The 14,036-nt window shown below is 39.8% G+C and overlaps 1 protein-coding gene across 4 annotated transcripts in view; it reads right to left on the bottom strand.

Annotated features, from left to right (window-relative positions):
• Positions 1–7,078, bottom strand: part of smad2 (SMAD family member 2) — a 39,359-nt gene extending 32,281 nt beyond the window's left edge. For 2 of the 4 annotated variants that reach the window (XM_061259361.1, XM_061259364.1), the window contains exon 1: positions 6,523–7,053. The gene's annotated coding sequence lies outside the window, so the exon portion shown is untranslated. Of the gene's footprint in view, positions 1–6,522 lie in introns of all 4 variants that reach the window. The other 2 variants (XM_061259363.1, XM_061259362.1) reach the window with 2 other exon arrangements.
• Positions 7,079–14,036: the final 6,958 nt, after the last annotated feature.

The following is a 14,036-nucleotide window of genomic DNA, read 5'->3' as shown; positions in this document are numbered from 1 at the left end:
ATTTTAGGTAATTTTGTGTAAAATCTAATCAGAGGTGTGGGAGGTGATGACTGCAATTCAGCTCAAACTGTTACTCTACAGTGGATATTGGCTCTTTAAAAAAAGGGTGGGGGGTGTGGCACCCAAAAAGTCACTTGAGTGGAAATTGCAGTTTGTGTTTATTTTGGAGCATCATATCTTTGGCATTAAAGCAGGGGAAAACCCCTGAAAACATGTACTGATACAGTTTTCTGTCGACTTTCAGATTATGGACTCCGATTTTCATAACACTGCTCAGAAAAAAGTTATTCAAAAATGCTAAATCGTGCTGCTTGGCAATTCTGCAAATTCTTTCAATACTTGGTGGATTACTACATCAGCATCGCTTGTTGTATGACTTCCAAAATTCTAATTCTAAGACTAGTAGACTACTAGTATTTTGGTTAAGGACAGCTATAAGGAAAATTAAGTCAAATAGATAATTTATTCAAAAGCTATACAATGCAAAAGTTGGGTCCGGACAGAAAAATGACCAAAACATGTTGCGTATTCAACAGTAAGGAAGGTGGAAAGTTTGCCAAGCTAAACTTTGTCGTTCAAAAAGTATAACAGTCCTACTTATTTACAAAAAATGTAGTTGTTACTGGTAAGTCTTGGCATGTTTTGATAATTTCAAATAAAACATACATCAGTGGCATTTGGTGTATGGTATCCAAACTGGAAATACTAGTAAATATCTTGGTTAAGAACAGTCAAACAAAAAGTTAAAACAATCATTTAGTCAAAGATTATACAATGCCAGAGTTGGGTCTGGCCAGAAAATTACCAAAAAGTGTTCAACCAAGTAGATGGTAAAGTAGAAAGTTTCCAATCAAAATTAAACTATATTCTTCAAAAGGAATTGGGCATGGGGCAGCGTGTTTTGATCAGTTCAAACAGGACCTCACTTGACAGGAATATTTAAATATGAACATAAAAAATGAGGCTAAATGATCTCTTTGGCATAATCAATGATCAAAACATTTTTTGGAAAAATACCACCGTTTCACCCCGTGTAGGGGCATGTATATTCACTACAATGGCATTTTGTTCAATGGCAAACATGTAACATGTTACATGGCAAACATGTAACCTATTAAAAATATATATATTTTTTTTTATATGTTACGTTTGCCATTGAACAAAATGCTTCTTTAAAAAATAAAATAACATATAGGACATTAGGAACAGTAATGAATATACAAGCCCTCAATAATGTTTGGGACAGAGAGACATCATTTATTTGCCTCTGTACTCCACAATTTGAGATATATAATCATTTAAAAAATCGCATGGTTAAAGTGCACATTGTCAGATTTTTTAATAAACTGCATTTTTACACAATTTGGTTTTACCAAGTAGAAATGACAGCAGTGTTTACAGTCTCCACAATTTCAGGGCACCATAATGTTTGGGACACAGAAATATTATGTAAATGAAAGTAGTCATGTTTGTATTTTGTTCCATATCCTTTGTATGTAATGACTGCTTTAAGTATGAGATTCATGGACATCGCCAGTTGCTGGGATGCTCTGCTAGGCCTGTATTGCAGCCAGTTTTCTTCAGCATATGAAAGGCACGCCTAATTGGGTTCAGATCGGGTGATTGACTTGGCCACTCATTTTTTCATTTTGAAAAACTCCTTATTTGCTTTAGCAGTTTTGGATCATTGTCCCCAGAGTTTGGGGGCATTCACTTGAACTTGAGCGAATAGGATTGTGACTATGCACTTCAGAATTAATTTTGTCATGACCATCAGCAGTTATACCGTCAATGAAGATACGTGAGCCAGTACCTCCAGCAGCCATCTCTCTCTCTCTCTCTATGTATGTATGTATGTATGTATGTATGTATGTATGTATGTATGTATGTATGTATGTATGTATGTATGTATGTATGTATGTATGTATGTATGTATGTATGTATGTATGTATGTATGTATGTATGTATGTATGTATGGAAAACTGTACCAGGCCATCCTGTTTTTACAGCTAACCAACAGTTTACATCTTGCAGTGTAGCCTCTGTGTTTCTGCCCATGAACAGTGTGGACAGTGGTCATTGACAAATCCACACCTGACTCCTGAAGAGTGTTTCTGCTCTATCGGAGAGACGTTTTGGGATTTGTCTTTATTATGGAGAGAACTATTCTGTCATTAGCGGTGGAGGTCTTCCTTGGCCTGTCAGTCCCTTTGCGATTAGTAAGCTCATCAGCGCTCTCTTTCTTCTTAATTCTGTTCCAAACAGTCGATTTTGGTAAGCCTAAGGTTTGGCCAATGGCTCTAGCCATTTTATTCTCATATTGGCTTTGTTCACTTTCATTAGCCCAACTTTGGTCCTTATGTTGCCAATACAGCAATAAAAGTAGGCAATTAAACATACCTGAGCAATTACAAGCCCCTGTGAGGCCATGTGTCCCAGATATTATGGTGCCCTGAAATGGGCGGGGACTATGTATAAACACCGCCCACTTCTACATAGTGAAACCAAAATGTATAAAAATACCCTTTTGTGAAATCTGAGAATGTGCAGTTTAACCACACGGTTATTATGTGATACCACATCTAAAATTGTCTTTGTCCCAAACATGGAGGTGCCGGAGGACATAGGTTAAACTCCTGGTGCTTTTCCACCTCAACAATGAACTTGCACATCTATATTCCATCTTTCTGAAGACCTTCACACAACGCGCATGCTTTGTGTTGTGACTGGTGAAGCCATGATGATGATGATACAATCCCTTTATTTGGGCTATACATTTAAGTGGATACATGAAAACATGCACTAAATATTTTAATTTACGGGCAAATCCACAGTAATGTCAACCTAAGCATGAAAAAATCACTTTCGTCCTAATGAAATCCCAAACAGTCCCAAGCAGTCGACTGACCATTTTGAAATCTGATAAAATGTAGGCCAGGAACAGGTTAATTCTTAAATTGATTTATTAGTCCCATTACCATTGAAATCAATGCTATTTGGCAGCCATTTTGAAAACCATTTCAGATGGTTCTCTCAATGTCAAAACTGATATTCAAATGCGTTATGATCAAATTTAATTTGGGTAGATCGTCAAACAATGTGCATTTCAGACGCGTCACATTCATAACGCTGTTATCTCCTCATAAAAATCAAGAGTGAGAAAAAAACATTTTCTAAATTGCTATTTTTATGCTGAGCCAAGTTTCCTGCATTACATGGATATCACACTTTCAGCATTAAGACTTATTAGAAATTGTATAGTCTCCCCAAAATACCTGTCTTTTTGCCTCACATCCATAATGCAAGTTATTTGTCAAATTTTTTTCTAGCTTAATATTTTTTTGGCCCTTCCCCCTTAGCCAAGACGGTGCTATGATAATATGCATTAAGATTTTTTATCATGTAAGAAGAGTAATTTTTCTGATTTTGTCTGTCATTTTGCAAATTAATTTGCAAGTTTCATTTCATTTTGAATATGCAGCACTTTCTAGTCATTTTCTGGCCAGGCGCAACATTGGCATTGTATAACCTTTGAATTCATGATCCATTTCAAAGAATTTTGCTTGTGGCTGTTCTTATCCTGTTTTCTAAAGAATTTTCAGAGAAGAATTGTGAAAATTTGGTTTGTCCCTGCTTTAAAGCCAAAGATATGGTGCTCCCAATTCGGCAATCGCCAAACCCCAATTTCCACTACAAGAGACTTTTTGTGTACCACCAAAACCATTTCTAAGAGGCAATATCTCTAGAGTGACTAACCCAATGAGGCGAATGCCTTGAATGTTCACCAATGCATATATAAAGAAGATTTACACAAAGTCTGAGCAAAATTAGAGTGGTCAGCCCCCCACACATTTCCACAGAATAACCCAATACTGCATTGCACTGCTTTTCTGACAACAGCTGATGCCTCCAGAAACATTTACAGAATTTACAATTGTGAGCATATCAAACCATTTGTAAAACTATAATTTGGCATACCTCCTGTTGAACATTGCAAAATGTCTTCCTTGACCCAAAGGTATATTTATGTGAACCTGTCTTTTCAACGCTTGCTACAAAGTTTGAAGTTCCAGAACGGACTGGTTCTATGTACGGAGTGAGCCTTTTGCTCATACGAGTACCAGCACTTACTTTTATTCAACTTCAAGCACTATTTCACTGTTGTGGAGAGACTAGCTTTTTGACATTTTTAGATCAAGACAATAACAATGATCTCTTTTTCCATACAGTTAAAATAGCCTTGGGAATTTGCGTGTTTTTAACGCATTCATCATTTTTTTTATTAATTGTTTGCATTAACGCTTTAACATCAACCTGTAAACTAATGTTTATCACGGGATGGCAGTGGTTTTCGAGGTTTAGACTGACCCTCATATGTTGCCAGGGAAAATAGGTATTTCTTGCTAATAACCTTTACTTTTATATGCAAAACATCTAACAAAAATAACAGTTCCAAATTGTTCCACAAGTTTAAAGATTGACAACTATGGCAGCCTATCAACAGGATAAGCCTTATAAGATATATATTTAGATAAAATATTGATTCTGTATCGCAGAAAAAAAGTATTGATTCCCCCCCCACCTCTACTGAATATAGTATGATAGTCTACAAAAACAGACTATCATATTTACAGTATTCTTTACAGGCCAATGCAAGCTGCATATGTTGCAAATGTAGAGTTATACAAGATAAGACCGTGCATAATACAGGAAACACATGTTTCTCCTGTGAGCATCACACATCTATTCTTTTAGTGCAGACATCATTTAGTGCATGCTTCCCACAATGCCTCATTGTATAGTCCCTCCTTCCCCTTGAGTTCAGTTGCACACCACTCGGCTAACTGTTTTGCAGTCTTTGGCAATGATTTTAAGATGTAGGCTAGCGTCGTCTATTCTTAGGTCTTCAGTTCCCAGAATGGCTAAATAAAATGTTGATCAAACAGTGTGTGTTTCCCATCAGTCTACTGAAACCTGATACGTGCCAGAAAGGAGATTGACAGCTGTCGGGTGCATATTAACTTTTTGTGTGAAAATCAGCTCGTCACCAGGTTGGCTAGAGGAAATCTGAAAATCTGGGTGGTGCTTTTAGAAACACAAGAGTCATATTTGTTCATAAAAACTAATATTAACTTTTTTTTCATGAAAACAAATATGAACAAAGGAAAAATTCTTAATGCATACACAGCTTACCATTTAACAAATAAGGACAGTACGTTAACATTTGTTCACATTGTCAGGGGTCTCTGAAGGGAAGGTGGAGCAGCCTGTCAAGCGGTTTGAAGTAGAAATAACAACACTGCTTGATTATAACCTAAATCCACAACAACAAAAATACAAAACCTTTTCATGTGATTATCTGTTGTTATCAACCGTGGGAAAACAACAAATGCGCAATTAACAGATCTTAAATTCCATAAACAAAGCTATCGGAAAAGCCCACCCTCACCCTCTGAAACTTTCAATAAAAGGCGCACAATGGGAGGTGCTCACGTGCAACACGTTTGCATTAAAGTCATAAGTCAGTGTCACGCAAAAACAATGCATTATTCAAATAGTGCCCGGCCAAGAGAACTGAGGAATTATGTAGTCTACAGAATAAAGACATCAACTGGGACACGCGATTCCTCAAACAAAAGAAAATATTTAGCGCATGAAACCTTACCATTTCTGCACACAGTAAACCTACGCATCTGCTCAATATTTCATGCCCGAAATTATCACCACACCAGAAAACAGTTAAACAAATCGTATACCGGGCGGTATCTCGTCACGTACGAGGTCGTCTAGTTTTATACAAGTTTAGCGTAGCTAAAAGAAACAATTTAGCGAATTGTTCAGAAAATGTTTGCAGCCCCTAATTGCCCATTGTCATGCACCGTTAGCTACCCATATCGTAGCCTACAACGAGTCGGCCACACCAGCCTATTGGTATTTGACACACAAAGGTTTCCCTCTCCGGAAAGTCTCTTGAGTAATGTTTCTTTATCAGGACAAAAAAGATCTCGGTTAACCTATCGACAGAACCGTTCCCATTCCAATCATTTGGTGACTGGTGTAGTTGCAGCGTTTTCCTCTATTGGGTATAGAGCCCAGTAAAAATGATTTAATTGTCCGTTCTTAACGTTATCTAGTGAGTTAGGCCTATTCATTTCCTCATCTTTACTGTCAGCAACAATTGCCGTTACGTAACCGTTACCGTCATTTAAGTATTCCTACAGACATACTAACCCAACAAAGCAGAGCATATAGCCTAGCTTCTTTCCAGAGCAATTTAAAATGTTACAAACGTAGTCTAAATAACCATGGCAATTAGCAAACATAAATGCATGCGTGGATGTTATTATTAAATCAAGCCCCGAATCATGTGTAATATGTCGTTGGCAAAGAATATTGCCATGTATACAAAACAGGCCAGGCCGTTCCTGAACAGCATTATAGCTAGCCTACACACGCACACAAATACCCGACTGAAAAAATACACGCTACGCCAGTTAAAATAAAGGAATATCCAATACTCACCTCGAGTGACCAGGAAAAGTACGCGGAGAAACACGCTATGGTACTGTGTGGTTGAGTTTATCAAATTCCTTTTGTTTCATCAGATTCTGCCGATGTAGTGCAGTCTTATTGCTGATACTCCTGAAGCTACAATGAAACAATAAACCCAGGACAAAAATACATAGCCACCCCCATGATTCAACAACACAGCACCGAACAAGAGTAGGCCCCGGCAAGAACTAGCAATATGATCGACGAGATGTAAGCAACCTTGCTTTTCTTTTCTTTTTTACTCAATATTTAGCAAAGATGATAGATAAAACCCGAAAATATAGTAAAATGCATCAATCCCGCCCTTCTTCTCCCCTCAAGCATATGTTCCCCTTACACAGCAAAACACCGCGCGAAAACCATAAAGGACCGTAAGCTCACTAGAAAGAAATGGCCTGGTTGCTTTCTGCAAGATTTATGAATTAATTTCAAAGAGATTATTTTTTTTCTTTCGCCGAGTCGCCCAGATACACTCTCAGACGAATGGCCTCGCACACATCAACCAACCTAGCCTCGGACGCGACACTTTCCTGTGGTTAGTCCCGCCTTCTTACTTCTGATTGGATATAGACGGTAATTCACTCCGACTAGCAAACCGATAGCCCGGTATTGAGTTGGCAATATTTAATGTCAATCGTGCCGTTTCGTGCGCAAGCCATCTTTTTGTCATACACGCGGACTGGAGGTCTGATTTGTCAATAGTCTCAGGAGGCTTAACGATCCGACAAATACATTACTTATCAACCAGCTCTTATTAGGTTGCGATCATATCGGTGTGGGGTAGATCTCCTTTTTTAATGGAATTATTTATCTATATTTACCGCACACTGAAGTTTATGCAGCTCGCCCAAGCAATGAGGAAAACAGAGTACCGAAATGCTTTCGTCACTTTACACGTGACTGGCGAAATTCGAATTCGAACTGAATGTTCCATAGCCTACACCTGATAATTACCCTGGTTAAAAATAAAATAAATATCGTGTCTATTTGCCACGATATTGGTTGTATACATTTCACACAGGCCATAAAATATCACTAAATGCTAAAACTTGCATTAAAAAAAAAAATGCCACAGCTCTCATTTTAGCTTGGTTATTTGACTACATCTCCCAGATAGCCTAGTGCCTCAGCATATAAACTGGATTTGTTTTTTACGCTATCCACTGATCTGTACTATATCTCGATCGAAAAATAGCAGTCTATGAATCAGTAAATCTATGAGGCGTTTGTTTAGCATTGATACAAAAAAAAAACATGTCGTCCAGCAGTCAGTAGCCTGCCTCCAAAGCACCCAAATCAAGAAGGGTCTGATGCAGACCTCCACAACCAAGAACTTCCCCACTAATGCCCCCTTACGTCAGGGCCCTTACCGAGTGGCATATATTTCCCATGTTTTTATATTGCTTAATTTGGTCGGTCCCTTCCAGAGTCTGAGGAAGATCCACTAAATCGAGTTCATCCTGAATACTTTCTGAGAATCCGAAATAAAACAAGTCAGAGGGCTTTGGTGTTGAAGCCAGAGGATCTCAGAAACTGCTGATCTCCTGGGATTTTCACACACACTAGTCTCTAGAGTTTGCAAAGAATGGTGCAAAAAAAAGCCCCAGTGTGCAGCAGTTCTGCAGACAGAAGCACCTTGTTAATGAGAGATGTCAGAGGAGAATGGCCAGACTGGTCGAAGCTGACAGGAAGGTGATAGTAACGCACATAACCACACATTACAACAATGGTGTGCAGAAGAGCATCTCTGAACACACAATGCATCATAACTGTAAGTGGATAGGCTACAGCAGTAGAAGTCTAAAAAATAAGTCTACTAAATACCTAATAAAGTGCTATACAGTACTGTGCAAAAGTTTTAGGCAGGTGTGAAAAAATGTTGTACAATAAGAATGCTTTCAAAAATAGAAATGTTCATAGTTTATTTTTTATCAATTAACAAAATGCAAAGTGAGTGAACAGAAGAAAAATCTAAATCAAATCAATATTTGGTGTGACCAACCTTTGCCTTCAAACCAGCATCAATTCTTCTAGGTACACTTGCACAAAGTTGGGATTTTGTAGGTATATAGTCAGGTGTGTGATTAACCAATTATACAAAACAGGAGTTAATGATCATCAATTTAATATGTAGGTGGAAGCACAATCATTAACTGAAACAGAAACAGCTGTGTCGGAGGGTTAAAACTGAGCAAGGAACAGCCAAACTCTGCTTCCAAGGTGAGGTTGTGGAAGACAGTTTAATGTCAGAAGTCATACACCACAGCAAGACTGAGCACAGCAACAAGACACAAGGTAGTCATACTGCATCAGCAAGGTCTCTCCCATGCACAAATTTCAAGGCAGACAGGGGTTTCCAGATGTGCTGTCTTAGCTCTGTTGAAGCACAAAGAAATGGGCAACATTGAGGACCATAGATGCAGTGGTCGTCCCAGGAAACTTGATGAAAGACACACCATGCTTACTTCCCATAGCAATCAGAAGATGTCCAGCAGTGCCATCAGCTCAGAATTGGCAGAAACCAGTGGGATCCAGGTACACCCATATACTGTGTGGAAAAGTCTGGTCAGAAGTGGTCCTCATGGAAGAATTGCGGCCAAAAAGCTTCCGATATGGAAACAAGGCCAAGCGACTCAACTATGCACGTAAACACAGGAACTGGGGTGCAGAAAAATGGCACTGATGAGTCAAATATTTGGCTGTAGCAGAAGGCAGTTTGTTCACCGAAGGGCTGGGGAGCAGTACAACAATGAGTGTCTGCAGGCAACAGTGAAGCATGGTGGAGGTTCCTTGCAAGTTTTGGGCTGCATTTCTGCAAATGGAGTTGGGCATTTGGTCAGAACTAATGGTCTCCTCAATGCTGAGAAGTACAGGCAGATACTTATCCATCATGCAATACCATCAGGGAGGCATTTGATTGGGCCCAAATTTATTCTGCAGCAGGACAACAACCCCAAACATACAGTCAATGTCATTAAGAACTATCTTCAGCGTAAAGAAGAACAAGGAGTCCTGGAAGTGATGGTATGGCCCCCACAGAGCCCTGATCTCCACTCATCGAGTCTGCCTGGGATTACATGAAGAGACTATTAACATTTCTATTTTTGAAAGCATTCTTATTTTACAGCATTTTTTCACACCTGCCTAAAACTTTTGCACAGTACTGTATAGTATAACATACAAATGTCAAGGAATTAAATACATTTTTGTAATTGTACAGAAGACCTTCCTTATTAAATAGCTGACTCACCAATAATATGATGTCATTAAACCAATACTCATAGAATACAGATTGTTGTACAAAATATTATAATTATTCCAAATATAGGATTCTGAATCTTTCTAGCAGGTCTATTGCAGCCTTCGGATTATGAGCGCCTTCTAACATTCATAGAACAGATGCAGTGTATCTCCTCTTCCGGTTTCATAGAACTTCAATTGCAGAACTGGTGCAATCGACAGGAAAATGCTCCTTCTTTAGAGTGAATTATGTGCACATCTAGGCTACATCCATCTAACACTTTAGGACTGAAGTAAAATAGGCTCTACTTAAAAGGAGAAAGTGAACAAAACATCCCTTTCATTCACTTTTCTCTAACTGTACCTAATGTTAATACATTCATGCAGCTTCATTGACAATTCCTTTCTACCACAAAATTCTACCCAGCGCTTACTGCAACATGCAGATACGCTTGAGTATAATTCAAAGACAGACTGAGCCATCTCCATGGTACTGGCTATGAGTTAGCAGTTAGCTGGTACAGACTGCAATTTAAAGTCCATAATAGTATTGGGAACTAGTCCAGTGTTATAGAAACGTGGATGTTGTTAATGTTAGCTCATCAGTACAAACACTAACTTAACGTTGAGTTAAAAAAAAATGTTTCTTAAACATACAAGTTAGCTAGCCGACGTTAGCTGTTTATAATCGCTTCTAGGGGTGTAACGTTACAAGCGATGTTATAAAGTTTGTTAACTTCATGTAGAGGGAGGGACTGAATGTGAAACGAGATGCCAGTAGACCTACTAACGACGTTACCTTAGTGTTGCGTTGGAAATTACACAGCTGACATTAGCTACAAGCTTGAATTCTCCCTATGTTCAGTGAATGAGCAGAGCGTATATTTCTGGGAAGCATTTTGTCTCTCACTTTGTGCTACACCGTTTCGTAATATTAGCAACAAGAGAACTCCTGTAAGCTTGCTGTTGTTTAATGTTCGCTAGTTGACATTGCACTAAGGTGGTCGGTCATTGTAATTAACATAGTTAACGTTATTGTTTTAGTTTTGAGTTGTGAATTCCTATTTCAGCAATAAACGTCAGTTGGTAAGTTAGAAAGTTTGTATTTCTTTGGGCTGGGCGGCCCGTCATAGCAAGCTCCTGCCACTGACGAAAAGGTTGGAGTGCTGAGTGCCACAGATACCTTTAAGAATACAGTGTGTAGGTCTAATAAAGTAAAAATGTTCCTAATAAAGTGCTCGGTGAGTGTATGTGGTCCGAGAGTGATAAAAGTATGGACATTGTTGGTGAAAACAAGTAAACATGGTAAAAAATGAAACAAAAAGTTTTGCTGTGTACCATCACTCTGTCTTCCTCCTACCTGGAACAGTGCATGTGTGTGTGTGTGTTTGAGCTTTCAACATAGCACCAAGAACCTGTGCTCCCATTATATTACATTATTGGAATTTGGCAGACGTTCTTATCCAGAGCGACGTACAGTTGAATAGACTAAGCAGGAGACAATAAGGGCCTTGCTCAAGGGCCCAACAGCTGTGCGGATTTAATTGTGGCTACACCGGGATTAGAACCACCGACCTTGCGTGTCCCAGTCATTTACCTTAACCACTATGCTTCAGACTCCCGCATTCATTACCCTCTGTATTGTGTGAAACTTCACAATGTCTTGCGAGAACCTGCATAGTGTCATTTCAAAACATTCAATATTTTCTCACACAGACAAATAAATAGCTTTGCATGTGTGGCTTGTTACCACAATCGATCAGTATGGCGAAAGGAATGTCTGCTCAGAGGGCATTTAGAAGAGAGAGAAGCTAGTGTAGAAGGAGTGGCTTCCACTGTGGAATTTTCAGAATATGAGGATCATTGCTTTGTCAATTCAGAGTCTGAATTGGCTGCATCAGCAGCCAGGACCAGTGCATCAGCACCTAGCCCCAGGACCAGTGCATCAGCACCTAGCCCCAGGACCAGTGCATCAGCACCTAGCCCCAGGACCAGTGCATCAGCACCTAGCCCCAGGACCAGCGCATCAGCACCTAGCCCCAGGACCAGCGCATCAGCACCTAGCCCCAGGACCAGTGCATCAGCACCTAGCCCCAGGACCAGTGCATCAGCACCTAGCCCCAGGACCAGCGCATCAGCACCTAGCCCCAGGACCAGTGCATGAGCAGCCAGGACCAGCGCATCAGCACCTAGCCCCAGGACCAGCGCATCAGCACCTAGCCCCAGGACCAGCGCATCAGCACCTAGCCCCAGGACCAGTGCATCAGCACCTAGCCCCAGGACCAGTGCATCAGCACCTAGCCCCAGGACCAGTGCATCAGCAGCCGGGACCAGGCATCAGCAGCCAGGACCAGTGCATCGGAAGCCAGCCCATCAGGCTCTCTGTGGCTAAAACATCTTGTGGCCAGGAGCATCAGTGAGAGAAAGAGAGCAACAAGAAGAAGCACTGCAGTGCCTGTGGACCCAGGACTGACAGAAAAACACAGTACACATGTGTCAAGTGCAGGAAACACATCTGCAACACACACCCAGTACAACATGTCCCTCATGTTGTGTGTAGACGGGCTGTAATGGGGTAGGGTCAGTGGACCAGTAGTACCCATGAAGGGTTTCAATAAGTCACCCACAGGCCGAGGGGAAACCACTAGTAAGGGGAGAGAAAAGAAAAGAGAGCACTTCCCAGCAAAACATAAAAGCAGGCAAACAGTCCAACTGACTCAAAACAGTTCTCTCTGCGAGAGCATAAGCATTCCGGACAAACACAGCCTCATGCCTCCAAACCAACCAGAGCGCCAAAGGAGGCAAAGGAGAAATCAGAACAGGCGGGCGGCGGTACCAATAGGGGGCAACACGCCGAACTCGGAGACACGGAGGGAAGAAATAAAGCCAAACCTCCAAGAACCTCCAATACCAGGAGGAGTTTAGCGGAGAGATGAGACGGCAGCCCTGAGACAGGACGGCGGGTCTCAGAGTGAGAGTACAGGCAAGGGAAGGAAAATAAGGCTGGGCTAGGACAGCAAGCAACGCCTCGCTCAGGAATAAATGCCTGGTGAGTAAACCAGACGGCTGCACGCGAGAGATCATCATTATGACCGGGGCGCCATCTGGTGGACCATAGGGGCAACACCCAGAAAATACCAAGCAGGCAGTAACCTATGACACCAGCATTAATTTGTGTCCAATGGGCCTTGTTTATCATTTCCATAAAATATTGTATGTAAGATGTGCTTACCAATTCGTTCAGTTCAAAGTAATAAATATCAGACGTGATGAGAACCTTATTTATTTTATATTTGTTCAAGAAAAACATGATTTATTCGACCCATGTCTTGATTATAATTGATTGATTTTCAAAAATCAGATTTTATCACAAAATACAAAAACCACTTTCATTGATAAATATGGTCTAGCAGAGGTAAAGGGCAAATATTAACCATATATGCTGTCTATATTGCTTGTGATTGAGATAAATTCAACATTTATAAATTGTTATGGCTGTATGGTTTTAAAAGCTGATGTTGTGGGTCCATCAGACCCATGAACATTGGGTGAATAACAAAAGCAAAAAACCCCATGATTTAGAGTAAATCTTGGGGAAGTGCCACTATTAAGCTTGATGGAACTATTCCTATTTTTATACAGCATTTTAATTGACTTACAAAAACAATAATCAAAGCCAATTTTATGAAGACCCTGCAACATCAATTAATGTTCTAAGGAATCAAAGGCTTTAAAATAATGAAACTGTCATCTTGAATTAGGCCTGAATCATGTCCAGAATTAATATATGTTAATATGTGTATTTTGCATAAATCCTGATTGAGTTAGTCTATTATGGTATCCAGTACACATTTTAATCTTTTACAGTAGCAAGCAGAGGAATCAGGGTGATTAAGCTTTGACATAGTATAGTGGGAAGTGATGTTTTTTCAATACTCTCATCGATTACTTTCTTTACAAAAGAACATAATATTTGACAGTTAAGCCATCAGTTCCAGGGGATTTATTATTTTTAAGTGATTTATAGCATCAATGATTTCTTCTAATCTAATGGGATCATCACAAAGATTCCGATCTGCAACATTTAACTGAGTAGTAATCAATACAAAACAAACCAGAAGCAGATTGGTAGCAAAAATTATATGGAAGGTATGGAAGTAGAGGTACACAATAAAACTCAGCAGAAAAACTTGGTATTATTTTTGGATCATCAATAATAGTCCCAACAAACTCAATTGTTGAAT

This window comes from Conger conger, chromosome 11 (genome assembly GCF_963514075.1).
Source record: "Conger conger chromosome 11, fConCon1.1, whole genome shotgun sequence".
Classification (NCBI taxonomy): domain Eukaryota; kingdom Metazoa; phylum Chordata; class Actinopteri; order Anguilliformes; family Congridae; genus Conger; species Conger conger.
The sequence above is the reverse complement of the archived record's forward strand: the minus strand, read 5'-3'. Positions and strand labels throughout refer to the sequence as shown.